Source organism: Crocuta crocuta, unplaced genomic scaffold (assembly GCF_008692635.1).
Source record: "Crocuta crocuta isolate KB4526 unplaced genomic scaffold, BGI_CrCroc_1.0 scaffold371, whole genome shotgun sequence".
Taxonomy (NCBI): domain Eukaryota; kingdom Metazoa; phylum Chordata; class Mammalia; order Carnivora; family Hyaenidae; genus Crocuta; species Crocuta crocuta.
Window position 1 is genome coordinate 1,156,542 of NW_027530617.1, and position 16,980 is coordinate 1,173,521.

Genomic DNA, 16,980 nt, shown 5'->3' on the forward strand with positions numbered 1-16,980 from the left:
GAGACTATTCACTCTCCAAGAGAGGAGAGGGGCCAGACATCAAGAGAGATGTTGGCTGAGTTTCCATCAGGCTGCTCCTTTTAAGGGGTTTGAAGAATGTGAGAGGGTTGTAACTTTTCCCTTGGAGTGGGGGGGGGAGTGAGGGAGGGGGCCCATTCTGGGCCAGGTAGAGCAGAAGTTTGCAGGTTTCTTGAGGGACTCTGTCTGGGACTTGTCTGGGACATAGGTTGTGGTCAGGCTAGAGAAGAATATGTGTTATAGTTGGGGTCTACTTTCTGAAAATGGAGGGCACCGTGACCTAGAAAAACAAAGAGGTAGAGGGCCAAGTACAGACACCTGTGAGTTTTGTCTGTGTGGCTGAGCAGAGAGGGTGGGGTGGACTTGGAATAGATTCTTTTCAGTAGCTATCTAAAAAATGATGTCAAGAGGAAATGAGACCAGGGTGATGTTCCTGGCGCCCTATCTACCTACTTCTGTGCTTTGGACAAATCACTTAGCCTCTTTCAATTTCAATTTCTTGTCATAAAATCAAAGAGATTAGAAAGAATAGCCTCTGTGGCCCTTTTGAGGAATAAGGTTTTATAATTCTGAGGTCTTCAACAGGAGTCATGGCATTGAGAAAAGAAAGTATGAGCAAAGAGGAAAGGATTTATTTAGGGGTTTTTGAAACTCTGAGTATAATATTAATACAAATAAGTTATTCTCCACTTTACCTCCCTGTATACCCTCCACCCCAGTGAAGTGAATTGATTACTGGGTCACCTCTTGCATCGCAAACACACATCAACACCGTACATACGCAGCCTCTCCTCCTCAAAGGATGATACTTGATGTTCATTTCTCCTCTGGTCCAGTTTCTCCTAGTGTTTCCACATTCAGATTCATCCTCTTTTTAGAATATGGTCTCAAACTCAAGATATCCAAAGATGAACTCATGATTTCACCATCCTTTCCCCTCCCCAGTTAGTTTTCTCTTCTAGTATTTTACCTTTTTTAAAAAATTATTTTAAATTATTTATTCATTTTTTAGGAAGAGAGAGAGAGAGAGGGAGACACATAACCTGAAACAGGCTCCAGACTCTGAGCTCAGAGTCTGATGCAGGGCTTGAACTCATCAGCTGTGAGATCATGACCTGAGCTGGAGTCGGATGCTTAACCGACTGAGCCACCCAGGCGCCCCTAATATTTCATCTCTTGACATGGTCTACTGTCCACCCTTCCACTCAAGTCATCGTAACTGTCTTCCTTCCCCCTATCCTCTCATAGCCAATCACACTTTGCCACAGATTCAAGCTCCTCAAATATCTCTGGGTTCAATTTTTCCCTCTTACTCCCCCTAGCGGAAGTTCCCATCACCTTTCATTTGGATCATTCTGTCACCTAACTCTTTTCTGTTTTCCCATTACAGCCCATTTTCTACATTATTTTGCTGAAAAATTTACTTTTGATCATTTTACTTTCCTTATTAAAACAGTTTAGATGCTTGACTTAGAAGTATTTTCTACGTTCCACAATATGGTATGTATATTTGCATGTAAACCCCCTCTTTTCTTCCTTAGTTCCAAAAATTATCTTTAGAGGAGCCTGGATGGCTCAGTAGGTAATGCATTTGGCTCTTGATTTCGGCTCAGGTCATGATTCAAGCCTTGCACTGGGCTCTGTGCTGGCAGCTCAGAGCCTGCTTGAGATTCTCTCTCCTCTCTCTCTCTGCCCCTCCCTGACTTGTGCTTTCTCTGTCTCTCTCAAAACAAATTAAAAAACAAACTAACAAAAACAAAAACAAAAATTCCCAAAATTATTTTTAAGCAGCCAACATAATTTTGGCTTGGGATTCTTGGGATTCTCTCTCTCCCCTTCTCTCTATCTGCCCTTCCTGCACTCATGCTTTCTCTCTCTCTCTCTCTCTCTCTCACTTTCACTCTCTCTCTCTCTCAAAAATAAACAAACTTAAAAAAACAAAAAATATTTTTAAGCAGCCTTCATATGCTTTATACATATGAATATATATGTATATATATTGTATATGCATATCTATATATATTTATATCTATATACTTTCAACAGAAAAACATGTAAGGATGCTATTAGAAGTATAATTTGAGGGGCATTTGGGTGGCTTAGTCAGTTGAGCATCTGACTCTTAATTTCAGCTCAGGTCATGATCCCAGGGTCATGGGCTTGAGCCCTGCTCAGCATGGAGCTCACTTGAGATTCCATCTCCTCCTGCCCCTCTCCCCAGCTTGCACTCTCTCTTTCTAAAAACAAAAAAAAAGGAAAGAAAAGAAAAGAGTGTAATTTGAATGCCCCAAAGTGAAAACACCCAAAATGTCAATCAACCATAGAATGGTTAACTAAATGGTGGTAGATTCATCCAGCGGAATATTTTAGATCCATGACAATACACACACTGCTGCTACAAGAAGAAACAGGGAAGAAGCNGAATACATACTAGAGGATTCCATACGGGTACAATTTTAAACCTGAGAAAACTAATATGGAGATTAGTGCCTGAAAAGAAGCTTAAGACATGGCTTCTGGGTGTGATAATGTATTTCTTTATTATTCATAGATTGTTAACAAATATGTGTGTTCCCTTAGTAAAAGTCACCGACCTGTACACTTTTTAGTGTGCATGGTTATTTATTAAATAATAAATGTCTACTTAAGCATGTATTTAAAACTTAATAAAGAACCCTATTAAATGAATATTTTTACAATTATATACAATATAGAAGGTCAAACATTAAATACCGAAAAAAAATCAGACCAAAAGTAAAATGAGAGCAGAAAAGTAGAGAAAACACCTGTGTACAATGTGTGAATTATGAAGGACACCTTATTGGTTATAGTTGGCTGGCAAGCCAACACTGGGTTTTCTAGCAAATCTTTTTCTAGTATTGCAAACCAGGTCATGAACGACATGTTCAGCAATATCCCTTTGATAAAGGGCCCGTCTATTGTAATGTTCCACAATGAAGGCTGTTGTCATCATCACCAGCAACGATTTAGTGAGACCAACTCAATAAAGTGAAGAAACAATGAGCCCCTCACACTCTGTCTTGATTCGATTTAGAATATTCAGAGATATTAGACAGAATATCTTCCAGATAACCTTCCACGAATGTTTATTCTTTTAACTGGGCTTTGAGTAGGAGATGGGCAGCAGTTAGTTTGAGGCGATACCCTCCAGCAAGGGCCTGGAGTACCGAAAATGCAGATTTCTGATTTAGAGCAATTCCAAATATTCCCATTCAGCTTACAATAAGGTAAAGTTTACATACAATAAGGAAAGTTGAGTTACCTGGCACAGAGGTCTATTTGAATCTCTGTAGTTCTAAACAGAGATTCAAATGAATGCCTAAAAGTTAGGTCCACATTTTCCTTAGGAAACAGAACTGGCTTTTCTCTAACACAGAAATAAATCTGTAGCCAAGGCTCAATGTTCTACATTGTTAATCAGGACCGGAAATTTTTTGAAACAGGTGTCACTAATCACTCACCATTGCCATAAAGAAACTCACAATGGAGCAACTTCCTGGCAATCTCTTGGAGTTAAATTAATTGGTAGATGTATTTCCTTGGTAGCTGAGAGATTTGACCTGGTACATCAAATTGTGAAAGGTAAGCCAGATAAATATTGGGAGATCTCTACCATAAAAATGATTTTTAATTGCGGACTCTTAAAGCATTTTTCTGAAAATAATTAGGATGTGTGACCCAGTCATTGCTTTCTTTAAAACTTTATTAAAAAATTTAAGGTTTATTTATTTTTGAGAGAGAGAGACAGAGTCAATGGGGGAGGGGCAGATAGAGAGAGAGACAGGATCCAAAGCTGGCTCCAGGCTTTGAGCTGTCAGCATAGAGCCCCAGGCAGGGCTTGAACCCATGAGCCATGAGATCATGACCTGAGATGAAGTTTAATGCTTAACTGACTGAGCCACCCAGGAACTTCAAAAAAATTTTTTTAATGTTTATTTATTTTTGAAAAATAGAGATGGAGAGACAGACAGACAGAGCTTAAGTGGAGGGAAGGGCAGAGAGCAATGGAGACAGAATCTGAAGCAGGTGACCCATTGCTTTCTAAGGCAATCCTTAGTATGCAGCTTCATGTTGTATTTTGTCATAGAGAAAATAGATATTATTCTTTTCTCAGTGAGATTATATTGACAGTATGCATCAATATAATCCAGAAATTTCAAGTCATGAATGTAAACGCTCAAATGAAGAATAATGAAGAAAACACATTTCTGGTTTTTGTCCTGCTTAAAATTGTCATCCAAGGACCTTGACTTAATGGTACTAAGGTGCACGTGTAAATTGGGTCAATAGTGAGTCTATACAATTAATTCCATGTATCCATATTAATATATTTCTTTGTTCAGGTATTTAGGGTAAAATATAGGTAGAACGTAACAATAATTGTTGCCTTGATAATATCTTGAGAAATGCACTAAAATAAAATATCTCGGGTGATAGGAATTCAGTTTAGCAACCCATATCTTCCAGGTTATCCAAGGTCAAAAATCTCTAAATAATATTTAACTCTTTTTCTTACCTCCTACCTGTAGCTTTTACAAATATTCTACTGATTCTTATTCCCAAAATGTCTTTGCCTTGAGCTAGCCTAGAATAATGATTGAGTGTAAGCTTTCTAAAGCCATGTGATCTCAGCTGGCCAATTCTGTACTATGGTCTTTGACAGTAAATTTATCTCATACTTTGTAAATCATTAATATCTTCATAATATCTATTATGTGCATTTATTTATGAGGATTCCATAAGATAAGGCATGTAGAAGGTTTAGAACAGAGCCTGGCAGAAATTAAGTGCTTGGTATAGATGATCTGAATGAATGAGTAAATTAATACATGATTTAAATAAGTCAACAGACTTCCTTTTTTTCCCTATACTTGACATCTGTGATTTGCACCAACACTTATTAAAATAGCAAAAGAAAGGAAAGATCAGAGAAGTTGTACACTACTGTGGAAAGTTACATGGACAAATTGTACACAAAGAATAATTCTCTTTTCACTAGAAGACAGAGTTAATAGACAAAAAGTCTCTAGTTAATATCATTTTTATGTTCTTCAAAGATATGTTGGCTACAAATCCAACTTTAAACAAAGCCATAGGGGTGCCTCAGTGGCTCAGTCAGTTAACCATCCCAATTCGGCTCAGGTCATGCTCTCACTGTTTGTGAGTTGGAGGCCCAAGTGGGCCTCTGTGCTGACAGCTCAGAGCCTGGAGTCTGCTTCAGATTCTGTGTCTCCCTCTCTCTCTGTAGCTCCCCAACTCATGCTGTCTCTCTGACTCTCAAAAATGAATAAAACTTTAAAAATTTTAAACAAAGCTATAAAAACATGCCTAACAGTCCCCAAGATGAAGAGAAGTCTGCAAAAGACAAAGGTAAATTTATTTTTTATTTCTTTTTATTTATTTCTTTTTTCTTTTATATTCAATTCTCAAGTTGGTTTCCATATAACATCCAATGCTAATCCCAGCAAATGCCCTCCTCCATGCCCATCACCCCCCTTCTCCTCTCTCCCAACCCCATCAGCCCTCAGTTTGTTCTCCGTATTCAAGAGTCTCTCATGGTTTGCCTCCCTCCCTCTCCCCCACTAGTTTTTCCCTTTCTCCTCCCCCGTGGTTCTCTGTTAAGTTTCTCCTGTTCCACTTATAAGTGCAAACAAATGGTATCTGTCCTTCTCTGCCTGACTTATTTTGCTCAGCATAACACCCTCGAGTTCCATCCGTGTTGCTACACATGGCCAGATTTCATTCTTTCTCATTGCCATGTATTATCCCATTGTATAGATTAACCACATCCTCTTGATCCATTCATCCGCTGATGGACATTTAGGCTCTTTCCATGATTTGGCTATTGTTGAAAGTGCTGCTATGAACATTGGGGTACATGTGCCCCTATGCATCAGCACTCCTGTATCCCTAAGACAAAGGTAAATTTAAAAACTTTAGAACTTGGAACATTGCTTTTATAGGTTTAATAATTGCTTTCAAATGGTAATGATGATATAATTCATTCATTAGATATTTATTTACTACTGTATTTCCATTAATGACAAATATTTCCCAATACTTTAACACATCCTACATAATTTATTTCATTGAATCCTCATAATAGTAGTAGTTCTGCAGAAAATTATTATAATCCTTTAATAGTTGGATAAATTACGACTAGTGGACATAGGACCAGAATTTTCTTGAATGCAACACCCTGATCATTCTACACCTCAGTCTTCAGCACATACTGTTATTGTAGTTCCTATTATTATTTTTATTTTATATTGGATTGGGTATTCAATACTATATAGATGATTATGAAATGGATTCCTCCTTTGAAAAGTTTCACAGTTTACAAAATAGTCCCATATATTATCAAATTTAATCTTTACCATAGTTCAATGAGCTAGAAATTTTCCCTCTTCCCATTATACAGATAAGTAAACTGAGACTAGAGAGGCCAATTAACTTTCCTAAGGATTCACATCTGTTAAATGCAAAACTAAACCCAAACTGGTCTCTTCCTTATTAACAAAAAGCTAGATATATTTTATTAAAAAATTCTTAAATATGTTTTTTGAAAACAATGAAACATAATGTTCTTCTGTCAAATTGGCAAATATATGAACAGGATAATATGTGGTATTCACAAAGCTTTATGGAAATGGCCACTTTCATATATTGTGGTGGAAATGTAAACTGATACAACTCTTCGGAAGGGTCATTTGGCAATGTATTTCTATCGGATTATTATATTTTCCTACTTCCTTGAAGTCACATTTAGTTATGTGACTTGATCAGGCTAATGAATTTTCATGAGCTAAAGAGAAACTTGGGAAGCCATCAAGTGTTTCAGTACTGTCTCCTCAGTGCCTCCATCATCAGCAGTGTCTAAGATAATGCCTGCTCTGATGGCCTGGTCCAGAATGAAGGTGACATGGACCAGAGCTCAAGTAGCTGCTGATGACCCATCATCAAGAACCACAGCCACAAGCCTCTGATACTGAGTTGCTGTTAACTCAATATAATGTAACATATCAGGAAATTTTTAATGTTTATTTATTTTCGAGAGGAAGAGTGTGCAACAGGGTGGGGACACAAAGAGTGGGAGAGAGGATCACAATCAGGCTCTGCGCTGATAGCAGTGAGCCCGATTTCGGGCTCGAACTCAAAAATCAGGAGATCATGACCTGAGCTGAAGTTGGGCGCTAAACAGACTGAGCTGCCCAGGAGCCCCAGAAAGTTTTCTATCGAGAATTTATCCTACACAAGTAGTTAAGTATGTTCACAAAATTTTAGCTAACTTTATCTTCAGGAGAGTGAAGTTGGAGCTAAACTGAACTTTCAAATAAATTATAGTACATCTAGAAATTCAAGATGACAGTAAGTGATAAAGATCACACTTTAAGTATTATATAATCATAGTTTTCAAAGTATTTTCAGAAACAGTATGCAGCAGGGCATTTACAAGGTTATTCTACATGGTTTTCATTTGGTTTTAAATATTTTTTCTTACTTGCCTTTTCCCATTTTCTTTAATAAACTTTTAAAAAATTGCAATGAGACCAGCAGCAGCAATAACAAGAATAAAACATATTAAACATTCTGATCCCAATTCCTGTTCTCTTTGCATTATACCATGCTACATCATTAACGGTAAACCTATGTATTTTTATAATGAATGGAGAAAAATCTTTGAAGGCTTGGTTTTGGCCACTAAGCTCTGTTTCTCTTCCAAGAGCCAGCATTGAACACTGCTTTGAAAGAGCCTATTCATAGGCGGTGCATTTTCTCTGGACTGCCTGCAGAGTTGCAATATGATGCTATTGCAAATTACGGAAAGATTTTGCTTCTCTGAGTTTGTTAATGGACTGTAATAATAAATGTGATGTATACAGAGTAGTGGCAAACAGTCAAAACACTGTCATTTGGCCTTTCTAAAGCGGTAGAAATCAAGAGAGACTGAGAAATTGTCACAGGACTAGAGGACATTGGAGACCGGACAACTAAATACAGTGTGGTATACTGGATCAGATCTTGGAATAGGAAAAGGACATTCATGGAAAAATGAGTGAAATCCAAATGAATTATAGGTTTAATCTTTAGTTATGAACCAATGCCAATATCTCAGGTTTGAAAAATGTACCAGGGAAGGTAATGCAAGATGTTAAAAATGAGGGGGAGCTGGATTAAAGGATGTGATGGGCAGAATAACGGGTTTCCAAAAATGCCCATGTCCAAAACTCTGGAATTTGTGAATATGTTGAATTCTATGGCAAAAGGGAATTAAGGCAGCATATGGAATTAAGGTTGCTAATCAGTTGATTTTATAATAGGAACATGATCCTTAAGTACCCAGGTGGACACAGTTTAATTGCAAGGGTCCTTAAATGAGGAAAATGGAGATAGAAAAATCAATGTCAGGATGATGTAGTAGGAGAAAGACTTATTGGCTATTACTGGCTTGGAAGATGGAAGGAGACCACACATCAAAGATACATGAGAAGCCTCTAAGAATTGGAAAAGGCAAGTCGATGGTTTCTTCTCCATAGCTCGCATAAGTAACATAGCCTCGTGAGCACCTTTATTTTACCCAGTGAACTCCATTTTGGACTTCTGACCTCCAGAATTGTAAATTGTGTTGTTTTAAGCCACCTAGTTTGTGGTATTTGTTATAATAGCTACAGAAAACTAATATGAAAGGTATACAAGAGCTCTTTAGACTATCTTTGCAAGTGTCTTATAATTCTTTTTTTTTTTAATTTTTTTTTAATGTTTTATTTATTTTTAGGAGAGAGAGAGACAGCGTGAGCAGGGGAGGGTCAGAGAGAGAGGGAGTCACAGGCTGAAACAGGCTCCAGGCTCTGAGCTGGCAGTCAGCACAGAGCCCGACGCGGGGCTCGAACCCACGAACCGCGAGATCATGACCTAAGCGAAAGTCGGACACCTAACCGACTAAGCCACCCAGGCGCCCCAGTGTCTTATAATTCTTAAATCATTCCAAAGTAAAAATTTTATTTATTAATTTGTTTGTTTATTTTCTTTTATTTATTTCTTTAAATTTATTTTATTTTTACAGAGAGAGGGCAAGAACTCAAGTGGGGGAAAGGGGCAGAGGGAGAGAGAATCTTAAGCAGGCTCCACACTGAGCATGAACTCAATCCCATGAACCTGTGATTATCACATGAACCAAAATCAAGAGTCGGATCCTTAACTGACTGAGCCACCCAGACACCTCCAAACTTTTATTTTTAAATAGAATTACTGTGCCTTTAAGAAGAGTCATGATGTATTTAGAAAGGTATAGTTACTCACAGTATTCCCCAACTTAACAGCATACTGAACTCTAGTATGTTTGGGCTTCCTGCTCGTGGACCCGACTTTTTGGTCCAGACCCCTGTTCAGTCTACCTCAGTTCTGACACCTCAGTCGGGTACGAAGACCAAGTAGCTAGGATTTGATATCCCTCCAACCTCTCAAGGATCTCTGACCTCCACCACTTCCCTAGTTCTCCCCCTTCAGTAGCTGACAGCTACCACCTCCCACAAGGTTGGGCAGAAACAACTCTTTTTTATGTAACACCTTTGCATAAGGGTAGAAATCTAGATAAGAGCTGAGCTGTATTACCATAGCAACCAGATAGAAGTGAAAACATGTAGTCAACTCATTTCTTGGGACTACAGAGTGTGAGAAAAGTGTGGGATCATCGAACCATTTGGAATGGTCCTCCTTCCCCACCAGACTCCAGCCAGTGCTCTGATTGTGTACCATGCTGTCAGTACGACATGTTTTCCAGGTGGGGAACAGTACTATCCTTAGAGCTAGGCAGAGGAAGTATACTTCAGAGGTAGAAAGATCACTTTCCAGAAGGAGGTATCCTCAACCAAAGGCATTCCTCAGTTTCGGTTGTTTGTTTTTCTATTTGTCCTTGTCTTCTCAAACATGTTTACTTCCTATGTAGAGTGTTAGCATTAAAAAAAATTGCCTGTTCACAGATCCCAGGAAACCTTCTCTGTCTTCAGTTGCTGTTCCTAATTCTATGTGTAGGTACCTGGAGCGTCATCACTAATGTTTAAGCACTGTGTTTGTGTTTGAATCTCAGCTTACTGTGTGTGTGTGTGTGTGTGTGTGTGTGTGTGTGTGTGTGTACTGTGTGCAGGTTAGTAAATCTTGCTGAGTACTCCTGAGATTTAATCTCTACTTTTAGATTTTTTTTTAATGAAGTATCAATGCCACACCACATAACAGGTACTCAGTTATTATTAATTCTCCTCCTCCTTTCTTCTTTTCATGGATCGCGATGATCTTCAAATTTACCCTATAAAGATGCAGGGGAAATAATCTGGAAAGATGACTAATTGCATGAGCTTTCAGAACTCTAAACATTCTTAGGGATTCTTTACTTCAAATCTTCAGCATACAGGCATGGAAACTGAGGCCTAGATACACTGCAAGTTCTTACCCCCAAATGGACCATTGTTTACTGCCCTACTCAGGACCAAAAGCTGCATCTGTAAATGCTTTCTCTTTCCTTCTTTAGCAGGAAAGATACTAGCTAACACTCTGAATATGGGGCAAATGTGGAAATCAGTCAACAAATTCCTAAGGACATGGTCCAAATGACAAGTCTGGGTCATTAAAAGGAGAATTAGGAAGATTTCAAGTACCCAGTACCTAGTACTTCCTCCTAGTCTTCCTCCTCCAACTTCAGTTCTGTTCATACAATGAAAGAGAATCTGTCCATTGCACCCTGCACTTCACTCATCGTGTTAAAGAATTACAGTGCATCCAATTACCTGGTTTCCCCATTAATTTATATATGCCCTGGGAAGGGAAGGGAGGGATGGTGCAGAAAACATACTAATCTTGATTTTTTTCCTAATGCCAATGCCTAGTACGTCTGTCCCATATCAGTGGCAAACATTTTATTTGAGTTCTTGCTGATAATTTAAATGCTTCTGTGGTTAAAAAACTTCCTGGGAAGGGAATGCAACAGATCATTATAACTGTATATGTTAGTATTCATTCATTCAGTTGATCATTAATCATTATTTTTGATTCCCTAATGTAGAAATTAGATGATATATGAAATTATATAAGGTATGTTTAAGTATGTGTGTAATTAGGAAAATATCCTGAGGCCAATAACTAAAATAAATCTCAGAGCAGGGTATTGGTTTTTGGTAATTTTTCAACATGACTTGTTTTCTGTAATATTTTGAAATATTTTTTGTCAATTAAAATAACCAGGCTATGTGGGATTAACCCTGTGAAAGAACAAAAGGATTCCTGTCTGGCGTGATCTAAGATTTGCAGCTCCTGACACACTACAGTATCTTGGAGGAAGAAATCATTCGCCTGAATCATCTTCTCAGGATTCACATGAATGGAAAAAAAATTCCAAGGCCATTTATTTTATCCATTCATTAATGGAGAAAAAAATAAAACACATGTGACAGGATCTCCACAGAGAACATATGACCTTGTTTCCTAGGTGCATTTTTTACAAAGAAAGACTGTGTGCAATGATCAGTTGACCCTTACTCTTTTCTCTAGATAATCACCTGCATTCTTTAATATAGTTTTATTTGTATCAGTGTGAAAAGGAACATCAAGGCATGGAGCTATAATTTGTTTTTCACCCTAAAATCTGTCTTAGAGTGTGGGGGATGGAAGAGAAGGAGGAATGGATTTCCACAGCCCCACTCACATCAGTCTAAATCTTAAAATAATATGTCCTCTGGCAATCGCTAAATCTCGTTACTGGTTTAAAGCAATAAATCTTCCAAGGCATTGAAAAAAAAAAAAAAAGAAACACCAATGTAGTAATGAGATTATGCTGAAAATAAAGCGGTGGATTAGTAAAATCTAATTTGGAAGTGATGAAGTGCATGTGATGTCCAAGTAATTATTCCTGCAGAGTCCACACTGTGGGTAGCTCGGAGTTATTGGACACTGCACTATGTTAATGATGCGACTGCCTGACATTTGGGTGAATGTGCTGACCGTCTGCTGTGTCGCTGCTCCTATTGTCAATACTCATCTCTGGGTCCAGCAGCTGCATTGCATGATGCGGCCACAGACACAGCCAGAGCTGTGCGACCACATATGCAGGCGTGCCTGTGTGTGTGTGTATGAGTGCATGCGCAGGTGCGTGTGCAGGAGACTTCCCTTTCTTGGGCCAACGTTGTGGGTTGTTGTTTTTTTTCCCATTTTAAAATCTAGGCTGAGACAAGAGGGCTATCCTGAACACCACTATATAGAGAAGTGAAAATCCAAATACATTTCTCTGAGCTTTATTTAAATACTCAGACCAAGCAGATTATTCACATTCTCTTTGTATACTCCTTATCTTTCAAAAGCACAAACCTAGACCCACACTTGGCCAAAAGCAGATTGTCATGTAATATTACTTCATGTGGCCAGTGGAGATTTTTCTAATAGAATGTTCTACTTCCTTACACTTCAGTAATGGACGTCTCTACTATACGACATTGAAAAGTGCTTTTTCTGATACAGAATTCTTCAGCTTTAATGCATAACTGATCTGTCTTCGAGTTAAAGGTGTAAAAATTACTTAGGGAAGATGATAGATTGACCAAACTCGAAGTAAAGAAAACATGGAATACTGAAGTGCCTGGGTGGCTCAGTCGGTTAGGCATCTGACTTCGGCTCAGGGCATGATCTCACGGTTCGTGGGTTCGAGCCCCGCGTTGGGCTCTGTGCTGACAGCTCAGAGCCTGGAGCCTGTTTCAGATTCTGTCTCCCTCTCTCTCTGACCCTGACCCTCCCTTGCTCGCTCTCTCTCTCTCTCTCAGAAATAAATAAAAAAAAATTAAAAAAAAAAAAGAAAACACGGAATACCAAAAGCCCTTTTATTTACAATCCATGAGTAGTTTCATCAAGCTACCCATGAAATATCCCAGACATCCCAGAAAACTTGCACTAGAGCTGGTCAGGGAGGGCTCCTCAGAGGAGGAGACTTAATGAGAAGATTACAATAGATATAGACAAAATCAAAAAAGAAAGGAAGCATTCTCAGATGGGAGAATGGCTTCAGCAAAAGCTTAATGATGACACTTTTCTTGGCATGTTTAGTTGGACAATTTTATATTTTAGTGAACCAAGTGAATCATATCACTACCTTAAATGAAAAGAATGTATTATAAATACATGGGATGTCTCAAGATTCCAATTTTGTCGATCTTTCTCTTTCTCAATTTCACCATTTTGTACATCCATTCTTCTCTTTCTCAAAAGTCTGGCTTCTTTCTTCTCGTACGTGTCCCAGATAGACCCTGAGAATTTTTTTTTTTTTTGAATACTTAGACTCCAAGTCCAAGAGTCCTGGAGAAGAAGTTCTTTGGCACCGTTTGGCCCAGTTTGGGTCAGGTTCTCTCCCATGGGTTGAATAATAGTGGCCAATGGACAGGAAAAAATAAAAACCAAACTGCAAATACACGTTTGGGTGGAGAAGTGATTTCTAGAAATGTAGTACTGATCGGAAAACCCATGGATGTGTACTACACACTAATTTCTTTAATTGCTTCATTCCTAACCATTTGAAGGACACAGGAACCCAAGAAAAAAACACTGCTCCTTTTGGGAAGGAAGTGCTCTGGTTTGTACTTCTCACTCTGCAACAAATCTTCAGTTTCCATTCTTGATAGGCCTGCAGAGACCCTACAATGCTTAGCTGCATGCCCTGATTTTCTCTGTGCCCATCCTCCTGGAGATGCTGACTCATATGGAATGTCCCACTTGCTATGTCATTTGACTGAAAAGCAGCCTCTCAGACTCCTTCAACTTCAGAGCTTGACCCCAGGTGCTATACGTGGCACCTTGCTTCCCTTCATCTTGAGTGATAATCTATTGATCCATGGGCACATCAAATCCAAACTAAAAGTTGCTGTTTAATCAGAAGGATATTCAAAATTGACAGCTCAGAGAGATGGCAACATATTTGGAGCCAAAGGACAAAACAAGAACAAAATGATAGAAAAATGAAAGATTGGTAACCAGAGAAGTTAAGTAAATGGGAGTGAGCAATACAGCACAGAATAGTCAAGTTAGGGATTCAGGGAATTGAATATCCAAATACTGCACATGCAGCAAGTAATCTCTTTCATACTGAGCAGGATTTCTGCTGCAGGGAGAAGGGTGTTCAAAAGGCACCAATTCTCTGTCATGCACACAGCCCATTTTCTTTGTTCATCAGTCAAAAGTGAGATCATCAAATGGATATTACAGGTGGGGGTAAAGTAAAAAGACAGAAAAAGAATTTCCCTCCTCTAGGGGCAGAGGACAAATGCTACATTCTGAAAAGAAAATTGCAGAATGGTTGGTGATGGGGTGAGGGAGTAGTAGTGAAGGTCAATATGGTCAAAACTGTCAAGGAATCTATTGGAAATCCCTATTGCAGGGAAAACAACTAACATTTGCTGATCCAGGCACTGTTCTGGTTGCATTATATTTTCCAAGTCACTTATTCATGAACGATCTCTGCAAGGCAGATATTATTAGTCTTATTTCATAGATGTGCAAAATCAAGGTTAAATGAGATTAGGAAATGGACCAAATGTCACTTGTGGTAGAAGTGGGATTTTACATTAGGTCTGTCTGATCACTAATCTATAAGTTTCCAACTATGTAATGCTGAAAGCTAATTAAATTCTTATTATGTCTGAGACAGTGTGGAATTTGTTTCCTAATTATTCTGTAGCAATCCGTGTGGGTGTATAACCCACTAATCCACTATTTAGAAAGAATCCTTGAAGTACTTATGCCTAGATAATAGAATTACAGTTGCTTTACTACCTTTGTTGTCTTTCCAAACAAGTGTTTTTGGTGGGGAGAGGGAGAAGCTGCAAAAACACCTTGGCCTTGGCTGGTCATGAAGAAGGAAAAAAATAAACAAATCCTTTATTCTAGCCCAACTCTTTTATCCTACCTCTCAGTCCCCACTGTGTAAACTCAGGCAATGGGTATGAGGTTGTTTCTTTCATTATAAGTTTCTTAAATGGTACATACACTGGGTGCAAACTATCTTGTCACATTGTCATCCTGACCTTGAATCCCTCCTACCTACCTCAGAGTCTGACTGCTTTGCACACTGGCCAGCTCTGGAGCCCTGAGCCAGGGTCATGAACCACAGGCTGCATGCTGACTTCCAGCCAGTTTCCCATGGCACCTCCATGTGAGCAGGTAAAATACATCCCACTCTTCAGGCTGAGACAAGAAACACACACACACACACACACACACACACACACACACACACACACACCCTCCTCTGAGATTGATCTTTATTTTTAACAAGCTACACAGATCCTGCAGTGATCATGAGGCACTTTTCATGTATTATCTCATTTAAATCTTATAACAAGCAGCTCCTGGGTGAGCATCCAACCTCAAGATCGTGATCAAAATCATGCTCAGGTCATGATCTCACGGTTCTTGAGTTTGAATCCTGCATTAGGCTCCCTGCTGTCAGTGCTGAAGCTGTCAGTGCAGAGCCCGCTTTGGATCCTCTGTGTCCCTCTCTCTCTCTGCCCCTCTCCCACTGTGTTTTCTCTCTCTCTCTCAAGTAAATAAAAACATTAAAAAAGAAAGATAGCCGGGTGGAGAAATCATGACCTGTGTTGCACTAGGAAGGGGTCAAAAGCTCAGCAAGCTCAAGTGGCAGTAAAGTGATGTGATTATGTCCTAAATGACCTGGATTTGCATCCATCCAGGTGGCCTTACTTTGAACAAGTTACTTAACCTTCCTAAGACAGTCTACAGAGCTGTGTATGGAAAGGAAATAATAATAACAAAACAATTTCTTTGCTTCCGTGGGGTTGTTCTAAGAATGAAATAAAACTATATACATGTGCACACTGTGTTTACCATCTTATGAAAGGTTCAAAATGGTAGACAGTAATGTGAGGCAGACTCAAGCATTAAATCCAAAACAACGTTCTAGTCACTCTGCACCATTGATTTGCTCTAATTGTTTATTCCAGGAAGATTTTAAAACAATGGAAGAATTTTGCAAAAATAATTAGAGGCTGTTCTTTCAAAGGCTAGCGTCAGGTTTCGTTCTCCTGCGGGACCACTATCTCTGTCTTGCCCCATAACCAGTAACCCCTGCTCCCAGCAGGCTCCATGCATTCAGCATGAGCAACTCTAAAGAATGCCCTCCATGGACTGGTACCGCCAAATACCCCATTCCTCTCTCGTCTCTTATCTCATTTAATCCTCACCTTGTATCTGAGCCTATTTCATATCTGAGAACCCCAACAGGTTAAAAACACCCACTGGGTGAAAAGCTAGGATTAAGCCCTTCTCTTTCTGTTATATCATGAAGCACAATCCAACAGTTTCAGCAAAGATTCTCATTCTTCAAGTCTGGAAGAATATAAAGGTATCAGTCTATGATCCACTTGTAAAATATTCCAACTAATTTCACTGATGATTGCGTATTTTGTAAATGAGGGGGGCAAGCTATTCTACAAAATCTTATGGTATTAGACATTCCTGTAACACTTCCAACTCAGTAATTACGGTGTCTAGCAGTTAATCACAGGGAATGTACCTTAATTAAATCAGATTCCTTGTAAATACTTCTCTTTAACACATTGAGATGTTTGGCCAAACCAATTTTCTGCACAGGAACATACTCCAAAATACCATAAATCTTCACAGTGCTGGAATCTCTAATAGCATTTGATTCCACAAATGCTTCTCTGAGCCTCTGCATCCATAACTAACAGGAAGACTTTAAGGCTCTGGATAGTTTTCTAAAAACTGAAAAGCTTCCGAAACAACTATGTTTTAGGAATTATACTATATTCTAGGGATGCAGAGGTGACTCAAAATTGATGAATGCTCTTAAAAGTCATTCTCTAATATGGTGACAAACATGTCAACCAATACCTACAACAGAGAATGACCAATGCTGTATAGAAGTCCGCA

The 16,980-nt window shown here is 38.9% G+C and overlaps 1 long non-coding RNA gene across 1 annotated transcript in view; it reads left to right on the forward strand.

The window, feature by feature from the left end:
• Positions 1–11,425, forward strand: part of LOC144234740 (uncharacterized) — a 33,492-nt gene extending 22,067 nt beyond the window's left edge. Inside the window, exons 5-6 of the long non-coding RNA XR_013336052.1 lie at positions 3,483–3,621; positions 11,275–11,425. This is a non-coding gene — a long non-coding RNA (uncharacterized LOC144234740). The remainder of the gene's footprint in view (positions 1–3,482; positions 3,622–11,274) is intronic.
• Positions 11,426–16,980: the final 5,555 nt, after the last annotated feature.